The sequence below is a fragment of the Schistocerca serialis genome, chromosome 2 (genome assembly GCF_023864345.2).
Source record: "Schistocerca serialis cubense isolate TAMUIC-IGC-003099 chromosome 2, iqSchSeri2.2, whole genome shotgun sequence".
NCBI classification, from domain to species: Eukaryota; Metazoa; Arthropoda; class Insecta; order Orthoptera; family Acrididae; genus Schistocerca; species Schistocerca serialis.
Window position 1 is genome coordinate 494560827 of NC_064639.1, and position 26292 is coordinate 494587118.

Genomic DNA, 26292 nt, shown 5'->3' on the forward strand with positions numbered 1-26292 from the left:
CGACATAGCTCCATTCAGCAATACTAAACAGTCCTCCAAAGTAGTACGTTCAGTCAACGATTTAACAATTGCAAATTTCAGGGAAAGCCTACAGCAGTTAGACTGGGATGAGGTGTACTGTGAACCTGATGCCAATTTAAAATATAATTTATTTCATGACATTTTTGTAAATGCATTTGAAAACTGCTTCCCCAAGAAAATAGTTAAATATACTCGTAAGAAACCTTGTAACAAACCATGGCTTACTAAGGGTATAAAAATATCTTGTAACCGGAAAAGGGAAATGTATCTGACAGCAAGAAAGAGTAGTGACCCAGAAACTATCAAAAATTATAAAAACTACTGTGTTATATTAAGAAAAGTTATTAAAAAATCCAGGAGTATGTGTATCATGTCTGAAATCAGCAACTCTGATAATAAAATTAAAACAATTTGGAATATTATTAAAAGAGAAACAGGTCAACCAAGAGCAGAGGAAGACAGTATTACCATCAAATTGAATGAAAACTTTACGAACAAAAAGTCAGAAGTTGAAAATATTTTTAATAATCATTTTCTAAATGTTGTGGATATAGTAGGATCCAGGTGTTCGTTAGAAGATGCTAGGCCGTTAATGGAATTTGATACAATTGAAATCTCACCCACTTCTCCCTCTGAAATTAGGAAAATAATAAACTTGCTTAAAAGCAAAAACTCACATGGAATTGATGGCATTTCCAGCAAAATACTAAAAGCTTGTTCTCAACAGATAAGTAAGATTCTCAGCCACCTGTGTAACAGCTCTCTGGAACAGGGCATTTTCCCTGATAGACTGAAATATGCTATTGTTATACCTTTGCATAAAAAGGGGGATAGATCTGATGTCAACAATTACCGTCCAATCTCCCTTCTAACAGCTTTATCCAAAATTTTTGAGAAAGTAATGTATTCAAGAGTAGCTTCACATATCTGTAAAAATGAAGTACTAACAAAATGTCAGTTAGGTTTCCAGAAAGGTTTTTCAACAGAAAATGCCATATATGCTTTCACCAGTCAAATTTTGAATGATCTGAATAACCGAACACCACCCATTGGGATTTTTTGTGATCTCTCAAAGGCTTTTGATTGTGTAAATCATGAAATTCTGCTAGACAAGCTCAAGTATTGTGGCATGAGTGGGACAGTGCACAAATGGTTTAATTCATATCTAACTGGAAGAGTGCAGAAAGTTGAAATAAGTAGTTCTCGTAACATGCAAAGATCAGCACATTCCTCAAACTGGGGAACTATCAAGCATGGGGTTCCACAAGGGCCAGTCTTGGGTCCTTTGTTGTTCTTATTATATATTAATGACTTGCCATTCTATATTCATGAAGAGGCAAAGTTAGTTCTCTTTGCTGATGATACAAGTATAGTAATCACACCTGACAAACAAGAATTAACTGATGAAATTGTCAATACTGTCTTTCAGAAAATTACTAAGTGGTTCCTTGTAAACGGACTCTCACTGAATTTTGATAAGACACAGTACATACAGTTCCATACAGGGAATGGTATGATGCCATTAATAAATATAGACCTTAATCAGAAGCATATAGCTAAGGTAGAATATTCCAAATTTTTAGGTGTGTCCATTGATGAGAGATTAAATTGGAAGAAACACATTGATGATCTGCTGAAACGTTTGAGTTCAGCTACTTATGCAATAAGGGTCATTGCAAATTTTGGTGATAAACATCTTAGTAAATTAGCTTACTACGCCTATTTTCACTCATTGCTTTCATATTGCATCATATTTTGGGGGAATTCATCACTGAGGAATAAAGTATTTATTGCACAAAAGCGTGTAATCAGAATAATAGCTGGAGTCCACCCAAGATCATCCTGCAGACATTTATTTAAGGATCTAGGGATATTCACAGTAGCTTCTCAGTATATATACTCTCTTATGAAATTTGTTATTAAGAACCAAACCCAATTCAAAAGTAATAGCAGTGTGCATAACTACAATACTAGGAGAAAGGATGATCTTCACTATTCAAGATTAAATCTAACTTTGGCACAGAAAGGGGTGAATTATACTGGCACTAAAGTCTTTGGTCACTTACCAAATAGTATCAAAAGTCTGACAGATAACCAACAAGTATTTAAGAAGAAATTAAAAGAATTTCTGAATGACAACTCCTTCTACTCCATAGAGGAATTTTTAGATATAAATTAAGAAAAAAAAATATTTAAAAAATAAAAAAAAATAAAAAGAAAAAAGAAAAACAAAAAACACAAAAAAATAAAGTTGTTATATTAACTTAAGTATGTTGTTAAATTAATTAATCTAAGTATGTCATGTATTAGAAAATTCGACTCGTTCCACATCATTACGAAATATCGTATTCATGATCCATGGAACTAGTATTAATCTAATCTAATCTCTAATCTAATCTAATCCTGTTAATAATATTACTGGATAATCTAATTTCAATGGATTATTTAAGAACACATTCCCAATAGCGAGAAACAGGAGAGATAATTGTGTCTTGTCATACATCATCCTGTGACCTTCGTTAAGGCATTGTTCCGCCACTGCCGACTTCTCAAGCTGGAACAACCGAGTGTGCCGATGATGTTCCACGCACCGGTCCTGAATAGTTCGAATAGTTTGACCAATATACTTCTTTCCACAGTGACACGGAATTTCATAAACCCCGGGCTTCCACATGCCCAAATTATCTTTAACTGAGCCAAGAAGAGCTCTAGTCTTGGCCACTGGCGTAAAAACACTTTTAATATTATATTTTCTTAAAATTCTTGAAATTTTGGATGATATACTTCCCGCAAAAGGATAAATAAGCAACAGCTTCAAAAGTATTCTCTACTGGCTCGCGTGACGGACCAAATTGAAGAGCACGGCATATTTGTTGTTCCGTATATCCATTCTGTTTAAAAACAATCTTCAAATGATCAAGTTCTTCTTTCAGATGTTCTTCGTCAGAAATGGCATAAGCTCTTTTGACCAGAGTCCGCAAAACTCCACTACGTTCGTGTGGTGGATGACAGCTGGTCGCATGTAGATAGCGGTCAGTATGAGTGGGTTTCCTATACACACTATGTCCAAAAGTCTCATCATCCTTTCTTTGCACTAAAACATCAAGAAATGGAAGTTTACCATCACTTTCAATTTCCACAGTAAATTTAATACTTGAGTGTAGACAATTAAAATGATCTAAAAAACGATTCAGAGCATCAATTCCATGTGGCCAAACCATAAAAATGTCATCAACCTATCTCAAAAAACACTTTGGTTTAAGAAACGAAGTTTTGAGTGCCATGTCCTCAAAGTCTTCCATAAAAAGGTTGGCGACTATGGGGGAGAGTGGACTCCCCATAGCCACCCCGTCAGTTTGCTCAAAATATACATCATTAAAAAGAAAAAAACGTTGAAGTCAACGCATGACGACATACCTTGGTAGTTTCTTCATCTAATTTCTCACCGATAAGTAACAGGGTCTCTTCAAGAGGAACCTGAGTCAAGAGAGTAATAACATTAAAGCTAACGAGCGAGTCATAAGGACCACAGTACAAACATTTTATTCGTCGAATAAAGTCAGACGAATTTGATATGTGGTGTTCACATTTTCCCACATATGGCCTGACGACTGAAGCTAAATATTTGGCCAAATTATAGGTACGGGCGCCCAAGTTGCTGACAATGGGACGCAGAGGAATACCACTCTTATGAATTTTGGTACCATACAATCTTGGAGGAACCGCCGCACCAGGATGAAGTTTCTTGATGACATCACTAAGTAAGGAGCTCTTCTTTAAAAGTGAGTGAGTCTTCCGTTTTATACAGTCCGTGGGATCACTTTTGATTTTCCGATAGGCAGATTCCTCTAACAAAAGATCCATTTTGGCGACATAATCCTAACGTGAGAGAATAACCGTGGCATTACCCTTATCAGCCGGAAGAATTATTAGATCCCGATTTTCTCTCAGAGACCGAGTAGCAGCCCTTTCACAAGATCGTGTATTATTCCGTGGAGCGGAAACTCGACGAAGTTTATAGGCAACCTCTTGCCTGATCTCTTCTATCCTGTTCTCAGGAAGGCGGGCCACAGCACGATCCGGCTGCAAACCCGTGAAAAATATCAGAAGTTATTACGCCGGGAAAGTCTACGAAATCACAGGTAAAGTTTGCCGTACGCTTTTAAAACAAACCATCCCGGAATTTGGCTTACGCGACGTAGGGCAAACAGAAGACTTAAATCTGGATGTCTACATCTACATCTACATCTACATTGATACTCCGCAAGCCACCCAACGGTGTGTGGCGGAGGGCACTTTACGTGCCACTGTCGTTACCTCCCTTTCCTGTTCCAGTCGCGTATGGTTCGCGGGAAGAACGACTGTCTGAAAGCCTCCGTGGCGCTCTAATCTCTCTAATTTTACATTCGTGATCTCCTCGGGAGGTATAAGTAGGGGGAAGCAATATATTCGATACCTCATCCAGAAACGCACCCTCTCGAAACCTGGCGAGCAAGCTACACCGCGATGCAGAGCGCCTCTCTTGCAGAGTCTGCCACTTGAGTTTATTAAACATCTCCGTAACGCTATCACGGTTACCAAATAACCCTGTGACGAAACGCGCCGCTCTTCTTTGGATCTTCTCTATCTCCTCCGTCAGACCGATCTGGTACGGATCCCACACTGATGAGCAATACTCAAGTATAGGTCGAACGAGTGTTTTGTAAGCCACCTCCTTTGTTGATGGACTACATTTTCTAAGCACTCTCCCAATGAATCTCAACCTGGTACCCGCTTTACCAACAATTAATTTTATATGATCGTTCCACTTCAAATCGTTCCGCACGCATACTCCCAGATATTTTACAGAAGTAACTGCTACCAGTGTTTGTTCCGCTATCATATAATCATACAATAAAGGATCCTTCTTTCTATGTATTCGCAATACATTACATTTGTCTATGTTAAGGGTCAGTTGCCACTCCTTGCACCAAGTGCCTATCCGCTGCAGATCTTCCTGCATTTCGCTACAATTTTCTAATGCTGCAACTTCTCTGTATACTACAGCATCATCCGCGAAAAGCCGCATGGAACTTCCGACACTATCTACTAGGTCATTTATATATATTGTGAAAAGCAATGGTCCCATAACACTCCCCTGTGGCACGCCAGAGGTTACTTTAACGTCTGTAGACGTTTCTCCATTGATAACAACACGCTGTGTTCTGTTTGCTAAAAACTCTTCAATCCAGCCACACAGCTGGTCTGATATTCCGTAGGCTCTTACTTTGTTTATCAGGCGACAGTGCGGAACTGTATCGAACGCCTTCCGGAAGTCAAGAAAAATAGCATCTACCTGGGAGCCTGTATCTAATATTTTCTGGGTCTCATGAACAAATAAAGCGAGTTGGGTCTCACACGATCGCTGTTTCCGGAATCCATGTTGATTCCTACATAGTAGATTCTGGGTTTCCAGAAACGACATGATACTCGAGCAAAAAACATGTTCTAAAATTCTACAACAGATCGACGTCAGAGATATAGGTCTATAGTTTTGCGCATCTGCTCGACGACCCTTCTTGAAGACTGGGACTATCTGTGCTCTTTTCCAATCATTTGGAACCCTCCGTTCCTCTAGAGACTTGCGGTACACGGCTGTTAGAAGGGGGGCAAGTTCTTTCGCGTACTCTGTGTAGAATCGAATTGGTATCCCGTCAGGTCCAGTGGACTTTCCTCTATTGAGTGATTCCAGTTGCTTTTCTATTCCTTGGGCACTTATTTCGATGTCAGCCATTTTTTCGTTTGTGCGAGGATTTAGAGAAGGAACTGCAGTGCGGTCTTCCTCTGTGAAACAGCTTTGGAAAAAGGTGTTTAGTATTTCAGCTTTACGCGTGTCATCCTCTGTTTCAATGCCATCATCATCCCGTAGTGTCTGGATATGCTGTTTCGAGCCACTTACTGATTTAACGTAAGACCAGAACTTCCTAGGATTTTCTGTCAAGTCGGTACACAGAATTTTACTTTCGAATTCAATGAACGCTTCACGCATAGCCCTCCTTACGCTAACTTTGACGTCGTTTAGCTTCTGTTTGTCTGAGAGGTTTTGGCTGCGTTTAAACTTGGAGTGGAGCTCTCTTTGCTATCGCAGTAGTTTCCTAACTTTGTTGTTGTACCACGGTGGGTTTTTCCCGTCCCTCACAGTTTTACTCGGCACGTACCTGTCTAAAACGCATTTTACGATTGCCTTGAACTTTTTCCATAAACACTCAACATTGTCAGTGTCGGAACAGAAATTTTCGTTTTGATCTGTTAGGTAGTCTGAAATCTGCCTTATATTACTCTTGCTAAACAGATAAACCTTCCTCCCTTTTTTTATATTCCTATTAACTTCCATATTCAGGGATGCTGCAACGGCCTTATGATCACTGATTCCCTGTTCTGTACATACAGAGTCGAAAAGTTTGGGTCTGTTTGTTATCAGTAGGTCCAAGATGTTATCTCCACGAGTCGGTTCTCTGTTTAATTGCTCGAGGTAATTTTCGGATAGTGCACTCAGTATAATGTCACTCGATGCTCTATCCCTACCACCCGTCCTAAACATCTGAGAGTCCCAGTCTATATCTGGTAAATTGAAATCTCCACCTAAGACTATAACATGCTGAGAAAATTTATGTGAAATGTATTCCAAATTTTCTCTCAGTTGTTCTGCCACTAATGCTGCTGAGTCGGGAGGTCGGTAAAAGGAGCCAATTATTAACCTAGTTCGGTTGTTTAGTGTAACCTCCACCCATAATAATTCACAGGAACTATCCACTTCTACTTCACTACAGGATAAACTACTACTAACAGCGACGAACACTCCACCACCGGTTGCATGCAATCTATCCTTTCTAAACACCGTCTGTACCTTTGTAAAAATTTCGGCAGAATTTATCTCTGGCTTAAGCCAGCTTTCTGTACCTATAACGATTTCAGCTTCGGTGCTTTCTATCAGCGCTTGAAGTTCCGGTACTTTACCAACGCAGCTTCGACAGTTGACAATTACAATACCGATTGCTGCTTGGTCCCCGCATGTCCTGACTTTGCCCCGCACCCGTTGAGGCTGTTGCCCTTTCTGTACTTGCCCAAGGCCATCTAACCTAAAAAACCGCCCAGCCCACGCCACACAACCCCTGCTACCCGTGTAGCCGCTTGTTGCGTGTAGATCCCGGCAGGGATCTAAGGCTTGCTCCTTTCGAATGAGAGTCCAGTTTTCTAATCATTGGATCTTCTTGTTCGATTTAAAACTTACAAAAGATTCCAGTTATGTTCGTGTCAGCATTCGTGGTGAGGAGGTGAATAATACCTACTCGTGCCTGAACTACACATCCTATCCGAATGGACAGGTTGAAAGCGAGCCTAGTGCTCGTTTCCATGGAGTAATTCTCACTTAAGTTTATGTGTTGATTAGTAATTAAATCAATTTAGACTGGACTAAATCACTGAGATATTATCTCTGACTAGCATTTGATCAAATTTAGAATAAAACTTTGGTATTGACACCAAATAAAAGATTAAGAACCAAATAGTCAAAACAGGTGTATGTGAGGGAGCCAGACTATAAGCAGACGGGTTTCACAAGTAACGTTAACAACAAAATTTAAAAGTCATTTAATATTTACTCACGAATAAAATCACAAGTAACTTCAATTGCTAATAATAATGATCGAAGGAATGCTTGAAATTGTTTTTATAACACGGTAACTATTTCGGTGACTCTGTTGGTATGCAGGATTCGTCTCATCTACATGCACAAGCACATACATCTCAGAATACATACACAAAAAAGAAGAGAACGTAAGGATAAATGTACACACAAGATTAAAGCACGCTGGACCAGAGAAACGTAAGCCTTACTGATCGACTGCGTGGTTAGTAGCTCGCTTAGAAATTCTCGGAGGTACGACAATATATGGAAATACATAAGATGATAGCAAATTGTTATACCATTCGAAATTCAAGTTGAGCAACACGCTTGAGTGAATAATAACGTTGAGATGAAATATCTCTACGTAGCGTGAAGGTACTTGGTCTAGTTCAGCTAACCACCACGAAGAAGCTGCAAGCTCACGAAATGAATTTAAAATTGTGACACTGAAATAGAATTCTAACACGACAAACACAAACACACACACTTACAGAGAGACAAAAGTTGTACTAAGTACTCTCTTATCAAAAAATGGCTCTGAGCACTATGCGACTTAACTTCTGAGGTCATTAGTCGCCTAGAACTTAGAACTAATTAAACCTAACTAACCTAAGGACATCACACACACCCATGCCCGAGGCAGGATTCGAACCTGCGACCGTAGCGGTCGCTCGGTTCCAGACTGTAGCGCCTAGAACCGCACGGCCACTCTGGCCGGCACTCTCTTATCACCATGCAGGCATAGGACAGAGACTCACTTAAATAATTAAAATATTAATAAGCATAGTCATTGCCCCCCAACTGAAATAGATACGCCGGTACGATTTACATGACTATACTGCTTACAGAGAGGCTACTCAAACTCTGAAAATTTCAGGTATGGGCAGCAAGAAGGAATAGTATTCACATAATAAACATACTTGGAAATATTAAGTATTTTCAAATTTGTGATTTATAAAACTCACTAAAATCAAAATCCAATGCTAGGTTAAAAACACAGAGTTCCCTGAGATTTTATGAAATTTCTGAAATTTCCTGAGATTTCCCTGGTTTTCCAGGTAAAATGTAATTCTCTGAGAATTCCAGGTTTTCCAGAAAAATAGCCACCCTGTGCTAAGAAACTTATTAGCATCTCAACTTGGAGCAAATTCTTACACATTCCAAATACTTAAACTTAAGCAACAAAGAGAAGAGATGAAAGTTCGATACAGCTATCAATAGTGCAACGAGAGACGCTACGACGGAATAGATATGAAATCAGACGGAGAACTTGACCACGTGAAAAAGAAGGACGAGGCCGAGCGGTTCTAGGCGCTTCAGTCCAGAACCGCGCTGCTGCTACGGTCGCAGGTTCGAATCCTGCCTGGAGCATGGATGTGTGTGATGGTCCTTAGGTTAAGTTAGGTTTAAGTAGTTCTAAGTCTAGGGGACTGATGACCTCGGATGTTAAGTCCCATACTGCTTAGAGCCATTTGAACCATTTTTTGGGGACGCTTTAGTGAAGTGCCTGAATGTCTGTGGAGCAATAGCAGCGGATGTTTTCTTAAAAACCGAAATCATAGACGCTAGTGATATTGGACGCTTGAGCGAAATCGAAGTTCCAACTCATCCCAAAGCTGTTCCATAATAATCATGCTGATACGAACACAAATCGAGTCCTTAGTCTTCCTCAGTTGTACGCAGTACACAATATTGTGAAACGTGTTCGTATCCTTCCTCATTTAGGATTTTCTTAAGCGCTTTAGGGGGACCACATCCTAACTACCCATACCATAATATCACTTCTCTGTTAGCACTACACATTATGACAGATATGATTGTCCAGGCATTCGCAAGCCCCAAACCCATCGTTTGCCATACGGTACAGTGTGAGTCATCACACCAAATAATTCGTTTCCAGTCGTCTACTATCCAGTAACGTTCCTTTACAGACCTCATGAAGCTTCACTTACCATCGAATACATAGATGTGTGGCTGATAAGGAGCTGATCGACCATTGTACAACATTCGTTTTAGTCGCGGCGCACGATCATTGTGCTCTCTGTTTCCGACCACACGAGTAATTGTTTACGCTGATTTTACGCTGTATGTTTACAGTCACCATTCGCAATGCTCGGCGGTTCCTTACCTTGTTTTACTTGTGCTTGTTCCTTCGCGTTCCCAATACAAAATCACATCGCAAACAGTCGAAATGAGCAGCCCTGTAAGGGTTGAAACGTCTCTGATGAATCTGTTACTCAGGTGACGTCTAATGACTAGCCGATGTTCGCAGTCACTGACCTCCCCTGGCCGACTCATTCTGTGTTACTGCTTCCCTACTGCTTCCCTATTGTGTTACTGCTTCCCTACTGGCAACGCCTTTTATATTGCGGGTTCCTACCCTCGTGACAACTAGGGTCGATTACGCATTATTTCCGGATACTTTTGATTAGATGGTGTATATTCGACCCTTCTTCAAAGGTCAGATACAGGTAACAGCAAATTCCCTCTAGCCGGCCGCTGTGGCCGAACGGTTCAAGGCGCTTCAGTCCGCAACCTTGCGACCGCTGCGGTTGCAGGTTCGAATCCTGCCTTGGGCATGGATGCGTGTGATGTCCTTAGGTTAGTTAGGTTTAAGTAGTTCTGTAGGAACTGATGACCTCAGATGTTAGGTCCCATAGCGCTCAGAGCCATTTAAACCATTTGAAATTCCCTCTACTAGTGTCGCGGAGGGCAAATACTCCTGCAGAACGATTTTCGCCTCTTGCTGTTCCACTCGCGGGCAGCACGGGGAAAGGGTGTGTTCATTACGCGAGTTTCACACAATCGGTGCTTGTTGAATCCGAGTTTTTCGATCTCCAAAAAACGTCGTCGTACCTAAGTGCAAATAACGGTTTGTTGCATAACTCTACAGGATATGCTCATCAGACAATAGATATCGGCGGCCGGTTGATGCCGCGTTTCTTGACTCAACGGAAGGTGTTCGATACATTTCCTCACTGTCTTCTAATGAACAAGATACGAATGTACGGGATATCATAACAGTTTAGTGATTCGATTGACACTTTCCTAGTAAGAAGAGAAATTCAGGTGTAAAGGTAGCTTCAAATATGTGGTAGAGGCGCTTACCCTGAGTACCTGGCTGTCCGGTTTTTTAGCGACGGACCTTGGTTTCTGAGAAAATAGATTTTGAAATTCATTGCGCTATATGTATATCTGTAACATTAGATATGTTCCGAGTAAGTCAGCGTAGCGCAGCGGTAAAGGTTCACGGCTACCGCGCAGGAGGTACCGTGTTCGAATCCTGCTCGTGTACCTTTTTTTTCCAAAATAAAGCGAATTTTTAAATTTCATTTCAAAGAATATCAATAAACAGTGTAATGTGTCCCAAATTATAAAGATATATTCATTTATTAATTTTTTCAAATATTCATTCCATTTTTGGTTCGCATCATATACTCCCAATTCATCTTCTTTGTTGAACTCTATCAATTCATCATCAATAATGATCTGTCTTTCGACCAAGAGATCCTGTATTGCGATACATATCTCATCACCAATTGCAACGGAATTGACAGAGATCACGCTAGGCGGTGTATTCGTTACGAGGTTCAAATCGCGGAGTAGATTTTCGACGTATTTAATGGCATTTGTGATTTCGCCTTTTGATTCTTCATTCAACTCCTCTACTTGTGGATCTTCTCCTGGCTGCACTACTGCAGAAACACTTGGTTCTTCCACTTCAAAGAATTTGTCTAACACACGGCACGAGAGACTCTTTGCGAGAAACTGACGCTGTAGCTAGATGCAAAGTAAAGGAATGCAACTCGCATCCTCATTGGCCTAGGAGCTGGGGTTCCCGTTACGGCTAACGGTATTCAGGGGAGAGGGGACGATAATGGGTGGACATCGATTTCAGGTAATACAACAAGTGACCGTTGTACAAACATTTGGAACTCCAACTGCGAACCACAAACGGAATGAATATTTAAAAAAATTAATAACTTAATACATCGTTATAATTTCGCACACCTTACAGTGTTTGTTGATATTCTTTGAAATAAAATTGAAAAATTGGGTCGATTTTGAAAAAAAAAAAAAGTACAAGAGCAGGATTCGAACACGGTACGTCCAGCGAGGTAGGCGTGACCCTTTACAGCTGTGCTACGTTTACTTGCTCGAAATCAATGTAATGTTACGGATATACAAATCGCGCAATGAACTTCAAAATTGATTTTCTCAAAAACCGAGGCCCGTCGCTAAAAAATCGGATAGCCAGGTACTCAGGCTCTGAGCACTATGGGACTTAACTTCTGAGGTCATCAGTCCCCTAGAACTAAGACCTACTTAAACCTAACTAACCTAAGGACATCACACACATCCATGGCCGAGGCAGGATTCGAACCCACGACCGTAGCGATTGCGCGGTTCCAGAATGTAGCGCGTAGAACCGCTCGGCCACCTCGGCCGGCAGAGAGACGTTGTGCACCACGGTGCTGTGCAATGTTAAAATTCCTAGAACCCATTGCTTCCTCCTACATAAGCTCGCGAAAGATCCACGAACGTAGCAGCAGAGAGCTGACGCGGAGGCCAACCCACAGCCGCTCTTCTCGCGCACAATTCACGACTGCAGCAGGAGAGGGTGAAGTGATGGTGAGAGACAAAATTCCCTCCGGCTCACAACGTAAGGTGAGTTGTGGAGGACAGACACAGATGTAGGCGGAGACGTCAGTGATATAGGCCAGTACTTCTCCACATCTGTTCTGTGACAACCTTGTAGGATGGGACGACCCACAACGGCACATTCCGCGACACGTGATAGAAGTTGGTTAGCGACAGTCACATACCTCACAGGCCGGTGAGCAGCGGAGACGGCCGGCTGGCGGGGCCTCTGGTGGGCGACTGTCGGCGAGAGCTGCGTCGCTTGCAGATAAGCGAGGCGATAACACAGCCCAGCACCGCACCTGTCGCGCCGCACCGCACCGTACAGTGCAGTGCTAACTCAGCGGGACCTTCACCGGACCGGCCCTCAGGCAGGCAGCCGACGCAGCAAGGCGTATTCATCCAAAAATCTGAGAAGTTTCGAAGCTGCGGGCCTATGGGGTATCGTCTCAGTTGTGCGACTGGATTCGTGATTTCCTGTCAGGAAGGTCGCAATTCGTAGTAATAGACGACAAAACATCGAGTAAAACTGAAGTGATATCAGGTGTTCCCCAGGGAAGCGTCCTGGGACCTCTGTTGTTCCTGATCTATATAAATGACCTGGGTGACAATCTGAGCAGTTCTCTTAGATTGTTCGCAGATGATGCTGTAATTTACCGTCTAGTAAGGTCATCCGAAGACCAGTATCAGTTGCAAAGTGATTTGGAAAAGATTGCTGTATAGTGTGGCAGGTGGAAGTTGACGCTAAATAACGAAAAGTGTGAGGTGATCCACATGAGTTCCAAAAGAAATCCGTTGGAATTCGATTACTTGATAAATAGTACAATTCTCAAGGCTGCCAATTCAACTAAGTACCTGGGTGTTAAAATTACGAACAACTTCAGTTGGAAAGACCACACAGATAATATTGTGGGGAAGACGAGTCAAAGGTTGCGTTTCATTGGCAGGACACTTAGAAGATGCGACAAGTCCACTAAAGAGACAGCTTACACTACACTCGTTCGTCCTCTGTTAGAATATTGCTGCGCATTGTGGGATCCTTATAGGGTGGGATTGACGGAGGACATCGAAAGGGTGCAAAAAAGTGCAGCTTGTTTTGTATTATCACGTAATAGGGGAAAGAGTGTGGCAGATATGATACGCGAGTTGGGATGGAAGTCATTAAAGCAAAGACGTTTTTCGTCGCGGCGAGATCTATTTACGAAATTTCAGTCACCAACTTTCTCTTCCGAATGCGAAAATATATTGTTGAGCCCAACCTACATAGGTAGGAATGATCATCAAAATAAAATAAGAGAAATCAGAGCTCGAACAGAAAGGTTTAGGTGTTCGTTTTTCCCGCGCGCTGTTCGACAGTGTGGAATGGTAGAGAGATAGTATGATTGTGGTTCGATGAACCCTCTGCCAAGCACTTAAATGTGAATTGCAGAGTAATCATGTAGATGTAGATTTCAAAAGAAAGAACAGGTTTCAGTTGTTTATTACAGACAAACTACGAAAGTTAAGAACACACTGCAGATGTCGCTGGAAAGAGGAAGGTTCAGAGCCTTAGCACAGCCGCGTTGTATGTTTGTAGCAACACGGTGACTACATCACGAGAGAAAATATTTTGTATGTTGGGAGTTGTGAGTAGGCAATCCGTTGTTCAAGTGCAACGTGCATTTCACGTCGATTCAACAAGAAGCCGTCACTGCACAAGCAGGTTTATGCCCGGCGTACAAAATTCTTGGAAGTTGGTTACACATGCAAAGGGAAGAGCACTGGTCGGCTACGCCACGTCTGATGAAAATATCGAGCGCATCCGACATGCATTCACACGGAGTCCTCGGAAGTCTACAAGACGGGTAGGTCAGGAACTTCGACTTCCTGAAGCAACGGTGTGCCGCGTTCTGAAATGACGCCTGCATACGAAGCCTTACAAGTTGCAGTTACTGCAGCAGTTGCGTCCCGACGGCCGTAACAGAAGGTACGACTTTTGCATTTAAGTTCTCCGGGATATGGAACACGACACTTTTTTCGAATGACTCATCTATCGGGTAAAGTAAACTGCCATAATCTAAGAATCTAAGGGTCACAAAATCACGGCGTCGTAGTCCAACATCAACGAGACTCTCCAAAACTGAATCTGTTTTTCGCCGGTTCTGTTCACAAAGTTTATGGACCTCTCTTTTTTACGGAGGAAACTGTGGCAGGAATATCATACCTGGCCATGCTTCAAAATTATGGTTGTTTCCTCAACTTCATGATGATTCCAATAATTTCATTTTTATACATGATGGCGTCCCCACCTCACTTCCGCATTGAGGTGCAGCATTATGTTAGCAACAGCATCCCACAGCTTTGGACTGGAAGAAATGACAACAACGCCTTGTTCATTTCTTTTGGCTTCCCAGGTCACTACACGTCACCGCCTTGCGATTTTTTTTTCTGTGGTTGTACCTAAAAGACAGAGTCTTTGTCCCACTTATGGCAGCTACTCTGTAAGGACCGGGAAATCGAATTGTTGAAGCTGTCGATTCGATGAACAGGGTCCTGTTGCTTCACGCGTGGTATGAAATGGACTTCCTCGATGAACAGGGTCCTATTGCTTCATGCGTGGTATGAAATGGACTTCCATTTCGATGTTTCTCGATCAATGCCTGCTGCTGATGTTGAGGGTATAGTATAGTGTGTGTGTAAACACAAAACTTTCAACCATCATCTATTCAGTAACATGCGCAACGTGTTTCCATCTTTCATAGTTTCTCTGCAATAAACAATTGAAACCTATTCTTTCTTTTTGAGCTGGCCGGGGTGGCCGAGCGGCTCTAGGCGCTACAGTCTCGTACCTCGCGACCACTACGGTCGCAGGTTCGAATCCTGCCTCGGGCATGGGCGTGTGTGATGTCCTTGGGTTAGTTAGGTTTAAGTAGTTCTAAGTTCTAGGGGACTGGTGACCTCAGAAGTTAAGTCCCATAGTGCTCAGAGTCATTTGAACCATTTTTTCTTTTTGAATCAGCCTGTGTATGTGTCTTGCAATTCATTTAAGAATCTGAAAAGTGTGTGAGTGTTTGTTTTCTAAAAGCATAGGCTACTCCCAAAAGTTGTGATAATGAAACCTTGTTACTTTCAAGATATGCAAAATCTATAGTACTAATGTCCCCGGAGAAACAATTAGGAAACGCGATCTGACTCCTAAGTCGAATAGAAAATAGTCTCGCAACACACACAGACGTTCATAAATTTTGCGTAACGAAAGACAATGGACCTGCGTATCTAATATTTGTATATTGCACAATGAGTGTACTGGTTCGTGCAGGCAATGCCCTACGTTGAACATGTGTTTTCTGCTCATAGTGTCCAACTGTGCACTGAGGCTGTCTCCTCATATGCGTAAATGTAGTCTGCTGTTGCTGTGTCGTCTTCAGTCCGAAGACTGCCTTGATGCCATTCCCCACACTACGTTATCCAGTGCAAACCTCTTCATCTCCGAATAATTACTGCAACCTACATCCTTTTGAACCTGCTTACTGTATTCATCTTATGGTTCCTCACTACAATTGTTACCTCCCACACTTCCCTCCAATACTAAATTGGTGATCCCCGGTATCTCAGAATGCGTCCTACCAATAGATCCCTTCTTTTAGTCAAGCTGTATCACAAATTTCTTTTCTCCCGAATTCTTTTCAGTATCTGCTCATCAGATACGTAATCTACCCATCAAATACTCAGCATTCTGTAGCACTAAGCTTCTGTTCTCTTGTTGTCTGAACTCTTTACCGTCCATGTTTCACTTCCATACAAGGCTACAATCCAGACAAACACCTCCAGAAAGACCCCCTGACACTTAAATATATATTCGATGTTAACAAATTTCTCTTCTTCATAAATGCTTTTTTTTTGCCATTACCAGTTTACATATTATATCCTCTCTACTTCGGCCATCATCAGTTATTTTATTGCCAAAATAGCAAAACTCATCTACTACTTTAAGTGTCTCGTTTCCTAATCTCTTAGCATCACCTTATTTAATTCGACTACATTCCATTATCCTTGTTTTCTTTTTGTTGATATTCATTTTATATCCTTCTTTCAAGACACTGTCCATTCGTTCAACTGCTCTTCCAAGTCCTTTGCTGCCCCTGACACAGTTACAGTATCATCGGCAAACCTCGACGTTTTTATTTCTCATTCCAGAACTTTAATTTTTTCTTCACCCTTTTCTTTGGTTTGCTTTACTGCTCGCTCAGTATACAGATTCAATAACGTCGGGGTAGGCTACAACCCCGCTTCGCTCCCTTGTCAACGACCGCTTCCCTTCCATGCCCCTCGGGTTTTTTTTTGTGACTATCGTCCGGTTTCTGTACAAGTTATAAATAACTTTTGGCTCTCTGTTTTTTATCCTGCTACTTTCTGAATTTCATAACAGCTTTCTCTAAGTCTGCAAACGCTAAGAAGTAGTCCCTTAACCTATCTTCGAAAGGAAATCATAGGGTCAGTATTATCTTACTTCTTCCTATATTTCTCCGTAATCCAAACTGATATTCCCCGAGATTGGCTTCTACCAGTTTTTCCATTCTTCTGTAAAGATTTCGTTTTAATAGTTTGCAACTACGACTTCTCACATTGATACTCCGGAAATATTTACACTTGCCAGCACATGGAATTTAAATTATTACACTCTTCTTAAAGTCCGAGGATATTCCGCCTGTCTCATACATCAAGTACATTAGCGCTGTAACAAATATTGAGAAGTTCGCTCGCAGAACCATGGTTTAGGAGAGGGGCGGGGGAAGGGGAGCATGGTACTCGGTTCCTATTTGAGGTTGGAACATGGGGTATACGTTCCCGGTTTAGGCCGGACCAGCGGCCCATTTGTGTAGACATTCGAACATGTGTCTTACTTTATCTCTGTTGCAGTATATTAAGCAAGAACAGACACCACGTATAATTAAGGAGATGGCGACCAATAATCCATACAGTGCAGATGCACATCAAGCTCGAACTCTTACGTGATTCGCCGAAAAGTCGCGAGTAACGAGGCTAATGAGCAAGTGCAGCATATCAGTAGTGTGTGGTACAAGTTGAGAATTCAGGTCTGACAGGAGGCGTGCTAGAGTTGTCCGTGCAGGTGTGGTGAGCACTGTATCCAAACACTGCAGAGGTCAGTGCGTCTGCCTAGTAAACGGGAGATGCGGGTTCGAATTCCGCTGGCACAGATTTTAAACTTGCCCCAGCAATGCTGACAACTAATGTCTTTAATTCCTTTGTATTAAACGACGAAGGACGAACCGGAGCTGGTGCCCAAGCGAACTGTGCAAATCGATTAATTCCTTTTGCTAAAACTATTACTCAGCAAATGGCACCATTTGTATGTGCTCTGTTCGGATTTTAAGTGCAAATAGAGCAAAAAACGCGTTTTTGCGGGAGATTTTTGAAGCGCGCCACTTCTATACTTTAAACTTTTACGAATCGGTTCAAACTTTTCACGAATATAGATAAATTGGTAAATTAAAAACGAATTTTTCCAGCCAAAAATCTTTAGTCGTTGTCGAGCTAAATGTAATATGTAAAAATCATTCTTAAGTGAATTAAATGCGCGGAAACGGTTTAAAGCGATTCAAATAACTAAAAAATGCATTCTTACCATGAAATTGAAAATTTGCTTTCACGAAGCTTCATCCCGGTTTTACGTGCAAAAAACACGTTTCTTGTGAGTTCCTTTATGCGCACAACCTACATGTTTCAAATCGGTTAAGATTTTGTTTCATGAAAACTTTATCCATTGTTGCGGTATAAGTAACATGATACGAAAACAACAAAAAAACCTGTACCGGATCAGTCGTCGCACGAGTTAACAAAACTCTGCATCATTTGCCAAGCTATGGCGGTATAATGACAAAATTATGCTAGAGTAAAAGTTAGGAACTGCACTGAAAAATGCTATCACAGCACAAAAAAGGCAATATGTTCTGGGCAGAGTTAGGGATGTAACAGAAGAGAGCTGGTTTTCGACTGTCTGGCAGCTTCAAAAACATTTAAATCAAAACCTTTTTGACATATTTGGGCTTTATTACTTCTAATGTGTTGACACACGCGCATCTTGCAATTTATAGGCTACAGTCCGCGATCCTGTGCCCAAAATCCAGAAGATTACCCAGCAATAGTAATATACATATAACATCATATGGCTGAAGAGCAAACACGTAAAGACTAAAAAAGCTTGTTTTTTTGGGGGGGGGGGGGATTAAATTTCTGCGGATCGATTTGTTCCTGAGGGAAGACATGATGTATCACGTTACTGTACTTGATACGATACGTTGTACACTGAAGAGCCAAAGAAAATGGTACACATGCCTAATATCATTTAGGACCCCCGCGAGCGCGAAGAAGTGCCGCAACACTGACTAATGTCTGAAGTAGTGCTGAAGGGAATTGACACCATGAATCCTGCAGGGCTGTCCACAAAGCCGTAAGAGTCTTCTGAACAGCACGTTGCAAGGCATCCCAGAAATGCTCAATAATGTTCGTTTCTGGGGAGTTTGGTGGCCATCGGAAGTGTTTAAACTCAGAAGAGTGTTCCTGGATCAATTCTGGTAATGTGGAGTGACGCATTGTCTTGTTGGAATTGCCCAAGTATGTCGGAATGCACAATGGACATGAATGGATGCAGGTGATCAGACAGGATGCTTACGTATGTGTCACCTGTCAGTATCTAGACGTAACAGGGATGCTATTCATTCCAACTGCATACGTTCCACACCACTGCAGAGCCTCCATCAGCTTGGACAGTCCCTTCCTGACATGCAGGGTCCAAGGATTCATGAGGTTGTCTCCATATCCGTACACGTCCATCCGCTCGATATAATTTGAAACGAGACTGACTCGACCAGGCAACGTGTTTCCAGTCATCAACAGTCCAATGTTGGTTCAAAAATGGTTCAAATGGCTCTGAGCACTATGGGACTTAACATCTTAGGTCATCAGTCCCCTAGAACGTAGAACTACTTAAACCTATCTAACCTAAGGACATCACACACATCCTGCGACCGTAGCAGTCCCGCGGTTCCGGATTGCAGCGCCTAGAACCGCACAGCCACCGCGGCCGGCCCAATGTTGGTGTTGACGGGCCCAGGCGAGGCGTAAATCTTTGTGTCGTGCAGTCATCAAGGGTACACGAGTGGGCCTTCGGCTCCGAAAGCCTAGATCGATGATACTTCGTTGAATGGTTCGCACGCTGACACTTGTTGACGGCTGAGCATTGAAATCTGCAGCAGTTTGCGGAAGGGTTGCACTTATGTCACGTTGAACGATTCGCTTCAGCCGTCGTTGGTCCCGTTCTTGCAGGATCTTTTTCCGGCCGCAGTGATGTTGGATATTTGATGTTTTAGCGTATTCCTGATATTCACGGCACACTCGTGAAATGGTTGTACGGGAAAATCCCCACTTCATCGCTACCTCGGAGATACTGTGTCCCATAGTTCCTGCGCCGACTACAACAACACTTTCAAACTCACTTAAATCTTGATAATCTGCCATTGTGGCAGCAGTAACCGATCTAACAACTGCACCAGACATTTGTTGTTATGTGGGCGATACCGACCGCAGTGCCGTATTCTGCCTGTTTATATATCTCTGTATTTGAATGCACATGTCTGTACCAGTCTCTTTGGCGCTTCATTGTATTACGTGGCGTGGGTGCTAATACCAACAAGTAAAATAACGCGAATATGTCAATATTTTTTTATATAAATGTCTTTGGAGCTGTCAGATAAGTCGAAAAGTTGGTTCCCTTCCTACTTTCCTAACTCTGCCCAAGACATTCGCCTTTTTTGTACTACGTTAGGAGCATTTTTCACTCGGATACAGAAAGAAAAATGGTTAATCCTCAAGTCAATATTAAAATCACGATTCTCCTACCTACATAATATCATAATTACTTTTTATTACTAATGCTTACTGGCAGCTCAACTGGTGATCGCATGTCCAACAGAGTGCATCTGCGTTGTGTAATTAGCTCACAAATTTCAAGATGGCGCCCAAGCACCAAGCAACGTGGCACAATCGACTGGCTGAATACGAAGAATGATAAAGTTCTAAGCAAAATGAAATAGAGAGAACTGAATAAACAAGAAAATAACTGCACAGCTCCGCAGGGATGTTTCAACCTAAAACTGCAAGATTTTGATTTACAAGTAGAGGAAATATTGTCATCGCAACTCTTAATTTTCATTGAACCAAAAATTAGTCTTCACAATTCAGGAGAAGATGACATTTTGGAATTTTCGTTAACATGAAGTGAAGTGAAATAGTGTATGACGCTATATCGGCTTCCAGTCAGTTACATGCAAGCAGTCTATGACCTCCTATTTCAGTACATTCAAGCACGCGACTCAGTACCTACTCGCGAATGATCTTAACTAAGCAGTGCCAAACTAATCTCCCCTTGAAAAACTAATCTGCATCCCAGCAAATAAACTGCAATGGTTCCACCCAATTCTTTATTCTTTGCAGTATTTGCACAGCAGCATGCACCTCCGTCAGAAAATAGCAGTCGTCCTCTCGGCATCAGATTTCAGGCTTAAGACACCACGAAACAGGATTCGAGCAGCGATTCTAGGATAATGGTGAATATTTTTCAAACGAGCAGAACCACATATCAGCAACCTGTGAACAGCTCCCATTGGTTGAAAGCAAAAACTGCTTCCAAAGACTTAAAATTGCCACAGAGACCAAGCAAATGCGTTACTACTGAGTTTTATTGATTAGTCGATACTGGTTATAGCAGACTCACATAGAGTATAGCAAAGATAAATATCGTGATTTACTAGAAACAAGAGATAACGGGAGGAAATGAAAGAGCAGAATAAACAGTCACCTCATAATACGGAAACTTTTTGGGGCATACAAAGCGAATGGCGTAGCCTCAACGGCTGTCCAGGCCAGTCTCTGACGCAAAGAAAGAGGGCCAAATAAAATTAATTTCGTGATTCCAACCTCAGATTCGGATTACCTACAAAATTTTGAGCTTTTTGACAGATTGGATGCATCATTAAATTAAAAGTTGTAGAACTTAATCGATCAATTTATGCACTTACATTAATTTTCACTGGCCAACAAGTACCACCGATGGATTGCCTAATAGAGGATCATCGAACAGAGAGGGCGAAGTAATCTCCACACTTTCCATTCGTTTAATGTAGGAAGACCTGAAGATAACGAAATTCTGAAAAAGTTCTTAGTCGTTACATTTGAATTTAAGTTGAAGCCACATGGTGGTTGATACATACCAGTTTCTCCTTCGTTCGTTGAATTTGCACCTAAACGGGTGACCCCAGCCTGTGAGTCAAAGAGACCAAACCGCCCACCGGGGCGTGGCTGCACCAACAGTTCGTTTCCTCCGTCTCTCATGTTGATGTTGACTGCAGGGGTCTATTTGTTAGCTGCGACGCACACTGCGGTGCGGCGTCCGAGTTTAAAAATATCAATGAGAGCCACCATCCACGCCCATTCGGTCAATAATGGCAGGATGATAGGAGTGCGGCAGTTCCAGCCATTTTGGTACGCAAGCGTTGCATTACACCACCCTGCGAACAGCCTTTGTTAAGATCGTCGGGCTTGGTCATCTTGATTCTCGTTAGCAAATGCGCAGCAACTAAAGGTGGTTGATTCCGTGTGAATGGCCCAAATGGCTCTGAGCACTATGGGCCGAGGCAGGATTCGAACCTGCGACCGTAGCGGTCGCGCGGTTCCAGACTGAAGCTCCTAGAACCGCTCGGCCACACCGGCCGGCCAAAGCTTCCGTGTGATCAGACTGTTTTTAAGCGTGAGATTCCAACATCGCTATTCCATTGATAGCGGTGTGGTAAGTCCTCACGTTTGGCCCTGCCTCTGTACACGTAATATGCCGCTCATTGCTATCAACTCTCAGTTTTTATTGATTCGTTTCCCCTGCCAAGTGGAAAAGTCTTCACGGTCCAGGGACAGCAGCTTATAAGGCAAGTGCTACAAACTGTCCTATAGAGTAACGGTTATAAGCATTTTTCCAGTTTTCTTCACGTCGTTTCTTAACTACAGACCAGACGCTACAACATTTCTAACTATAGTAGCAACACACTCCAAAACTGTCGCAACATCAAAATTTACACAACACAAATTCTAAATCCTTAAGCAATTTTGTAGGTAAGTATTTCACTCAGCACTATGATTGAAAAGGCAGTTCGACGGAATGTGGCTAGGCGAGGTGTAAACGAGGTAAATGCTGTGTCTACCAGTCATTTCCACGTATGTACGACAACTCAGTGTTCTTGTTATTTGCCGGCCGGAGTGGCCATGCGATTCTAGGCGCTACAGTCTGGAGCCGAGCGATCGCTACGGTCGCAGGTTCGAATCCTGCCTCGGGCATGGATGTGTGTGATGTCCTTAGGTTAGTTAGGTTTAATTAGTTCTAAGTTCTAGGTGACTGATGACCTCAGAAGTTAAGTCGCAGAGCCATTTGAACCATTTTTTGTTCTTGTTATTTACTTCTTAGCAGAAGTGAGGAGGTGTCTTGCCCCTCTATTCCTGGCTTACTCAATTTGCTGTGTTTCGCAAGTCGTACCAGTGGACCCTCGAACCGCGTCGGCTTTGTCGCCGCTAGCAGGTACAGTCGGTCCGTAAAAATATTACTATTTCTATTACTTTTACAATAAATTTATTCCTGTATTTTAAGAATAATGTGAAGGTAATTTCAAGAAGTGTGACTGGACCTTTCCTGTTTACATTATATAAAAATTATGTTCGAGCAAAGCTGCTTCTTTATGCATCAGACCATACCTCGCTTTTTCTCGCAAATGTTATGATATGTTCCTCCTCACCACCCTACAAAAATGGACTTCTGGAGCAACCATGTCAGCTGGCTTTATTACAGTGATATTCTGAATCGAGCCACCATCCTGGTCAGATTTAATGTTTCTTGGAACACATCTTGATATTTGTTGTGATCAGTGCGGATAGGTTTTTCTCAGTTATGAAAAAATTATTCCACTTGTTTTACAGACTGTTCAGGAGTGCTTTTTCTTTCATTTCGTTGATTTTTTTCGGTTGATCGTTATGATTAATGCTTGAACTGGTACTCATTGTTGACCCCGAAAGTGAGCACATGCGTCAACACTAGTCTCTCTTTGAATACGAACCATGTTTTGATTAAGAATAATGCATCTTTTAAAATTGCAAGAATGAGAATGCTGATTTAAATTGTACCCTTAACCCTAACCACATAATTCCTATTCCTCCAGCAAACAGAGCAAGTCAACAAGATAATTGACTAGCTAGAGGTTTCGATTCTAACAGTCGAGCAATTATAATTACGGCATGAGGTGGACTCTGATTGCACGTGTGTGATCACCATAAACGAAAGTGAAGTCGTTGCTCAGGTTCAAAGAAAATCAGGCCGATATTAACTGCAAGATACTCTTTCTCCTCCAGCGTAATGGTGATCACATTAGTAGCGTACAAACTGGTGTGTCTGTCCAAAAATATTTACTGTGTCCAGACTCTTTGAATGGTCTACGTATAATAATCTGGACTGATCAATTTGATAACGCAATACCGATGTCCTGGTCACACATATTAAAAATGAATTTTGGTGTGGATGCCTCAGAGAAGAAGTAGTAGCCCACATGAGTTTACTAGCACGGAAATCCAGGACCTATGACGAGTTTAAATGCTCCTTCTTAGACGAGTACTGGTCAAAGGGTAACCGGGACCAAGTCATCTTGACATCTTAATGATGGAGGCATACGGAAGCTCTGATTATCAAAACCCAATACAGTACTTTAAGGAGATGATACATAGGAATCAGTATCTGAGCGCATCATATGATCAATTTGAGTGGACCTAACCGACTGCAATTAGAGATAATGTTTGTTGGTCGGAACATGCATCGCATTAAAGCATTCCAATGCCTTCTACAGTAACTCCGCTACGATCATGGAACTGAAGTGCAGGAACCTGTGCATACTGTAAGTAATGACTTTCGGCGATCATCAAAGTATCCACCATAACAAAATAGTCGCACATGGAATAGGAATTCTCAGAGAGACCATTGGTCTTCGCAGAATAGTCGCAATGGGAGAACAAATTTTGATTGACCGGAGGTAGTATCATGTCACGAGTAGCCAAGGATAGTTGAAATTAGAAGAGCAAATCCGCGCAAAAGGAAATGGAATGGAGGTTAGTGCAACTTTTCTTGACAGCATAAATATGAATGAGCACGTGCGGTGCTGGAGAAATAGCTAGGGAGATTGAGAAAAAATTAGGAAACACTGAATCACTCATCCTGAAGGGAGGACTGACGAGTATTTTAAATATTCATGCGAGGGTGTTATCAGAGACAACAGGCACCACACTAAATAGCGCATAGCAGTTCAAAGTGAAGGAGAACAATAAGTTTTTTGTCCGACTGTACCCTATATTCTTCATTTATAAACAGCAGGTTGAAAAGGAGATTCGAACAATTCTTGTCTAAGGGGCTATTGAGAATGAGTGAAGCTCACGTAATAGTCTTGCCCTCAGCATCACTAAAGAGGCAGATTGGTGCTTGATTCCAGGCAAATCAATGCCATCATAGAGGCGGATAGACCAGAGACCCTTGATGAACTTCTGCAGTGATTCCTTGGTGTACATGTATTCACTTCCATGAACCTTAGCTACAGTAATTGACAGAGGAGCTGCATCCGAAGTGTCGCCAGTACAAATTATTTTTATGTTATGGATGTTATGGATGTTTAGGAAGGTACCATTTGTCTTGAACCTGCCTTCGGCTGCTTCCGTTACGAGACTTCATACCACTATTCCGGAAGAGCTGAAAGAAAAGTGACTCTTCACATTGATGATGTATTAATAGCAGAGATTCTTGGGGATTTCATAATCTAACCTTAGATCTGTTGCTGAAAGCCATTGTGGAGGACGGAGCTACAGTTAACCTAATGAAGCCAGAGATCAGCCATAAGGAATTGGGTCTCCTGGGTCACATTATTTCGTCTGACATCATCCATCCCGATCCCAATAAATTGGAAGCTACAAGAATTTTTCTTGTGCCAAGTACCAAGCGTCAAGTACATGCATTCTTAGGGCTCGTGAATTTCTACAAGCGTTTCGTTGATAAATCGGCTGCCACACCGCAGTTGTGTCATTTCATATGAATCGAACGAGCATGTGCAGAAATAGTTTGAAGATCTTAAAGAAGTGCTCCTGAACACTCTATTACTATTTCACCTCAACGTAGCCAAGGAATTCTACCTGTCGTCCAAATCCTCACGGAATGGGTGAGATACACATTTCTTCCAGGAAAAAGAGGAAGATACTGCTATTACTCGTCAAACAATGCCCTTCTCCAGTCACATTCTAAACAAGTCAGAAAGAAATTATTCAGTAACAGAGTTAGAAGCGTTGGAAATCATGTAGTGATTCTCTAAGTTCCATTACTGCTTGTTTGGAAGGTCCACAAATGTTTATAGTGATGGCTGAAATGACACATGGACGCCTTACTCAATGAGCATTATACTTAACAGGAGTGGTGTTTCCATATTGTTTACACGTCAGGAAAAGAAAACGTTGCTGCTGATGCTGTATCTCAAGCACCTACTGGATTAAACTGTGGCTGTGACAATGAGTTGAGGGAAACAAATTTTGATATATATCTGGAGCAGGTCAATTTTTCGAACTTCGTCAGCATGAATCCCACAGGTATCACACAGCAGCAAGACAAAGTTCCAGTTCTCAACGACGTGAAGATTCGGTGACAAAACGATCATTTAACTGTACTAACTGGCAAATGATGGAATTCTGTTTAGTGAGACGAATCCATGTGATAGAAACTGGGTGCTGTGTGTACCTGAAGAGTTTATTAATGAGTAGATTTCGTTCGCACACCTCAGGGACGCCCATTTCGAACTACGTAGATACCATTAGAAAATAAAGGAGTCTGTTGATATTAACAGCAT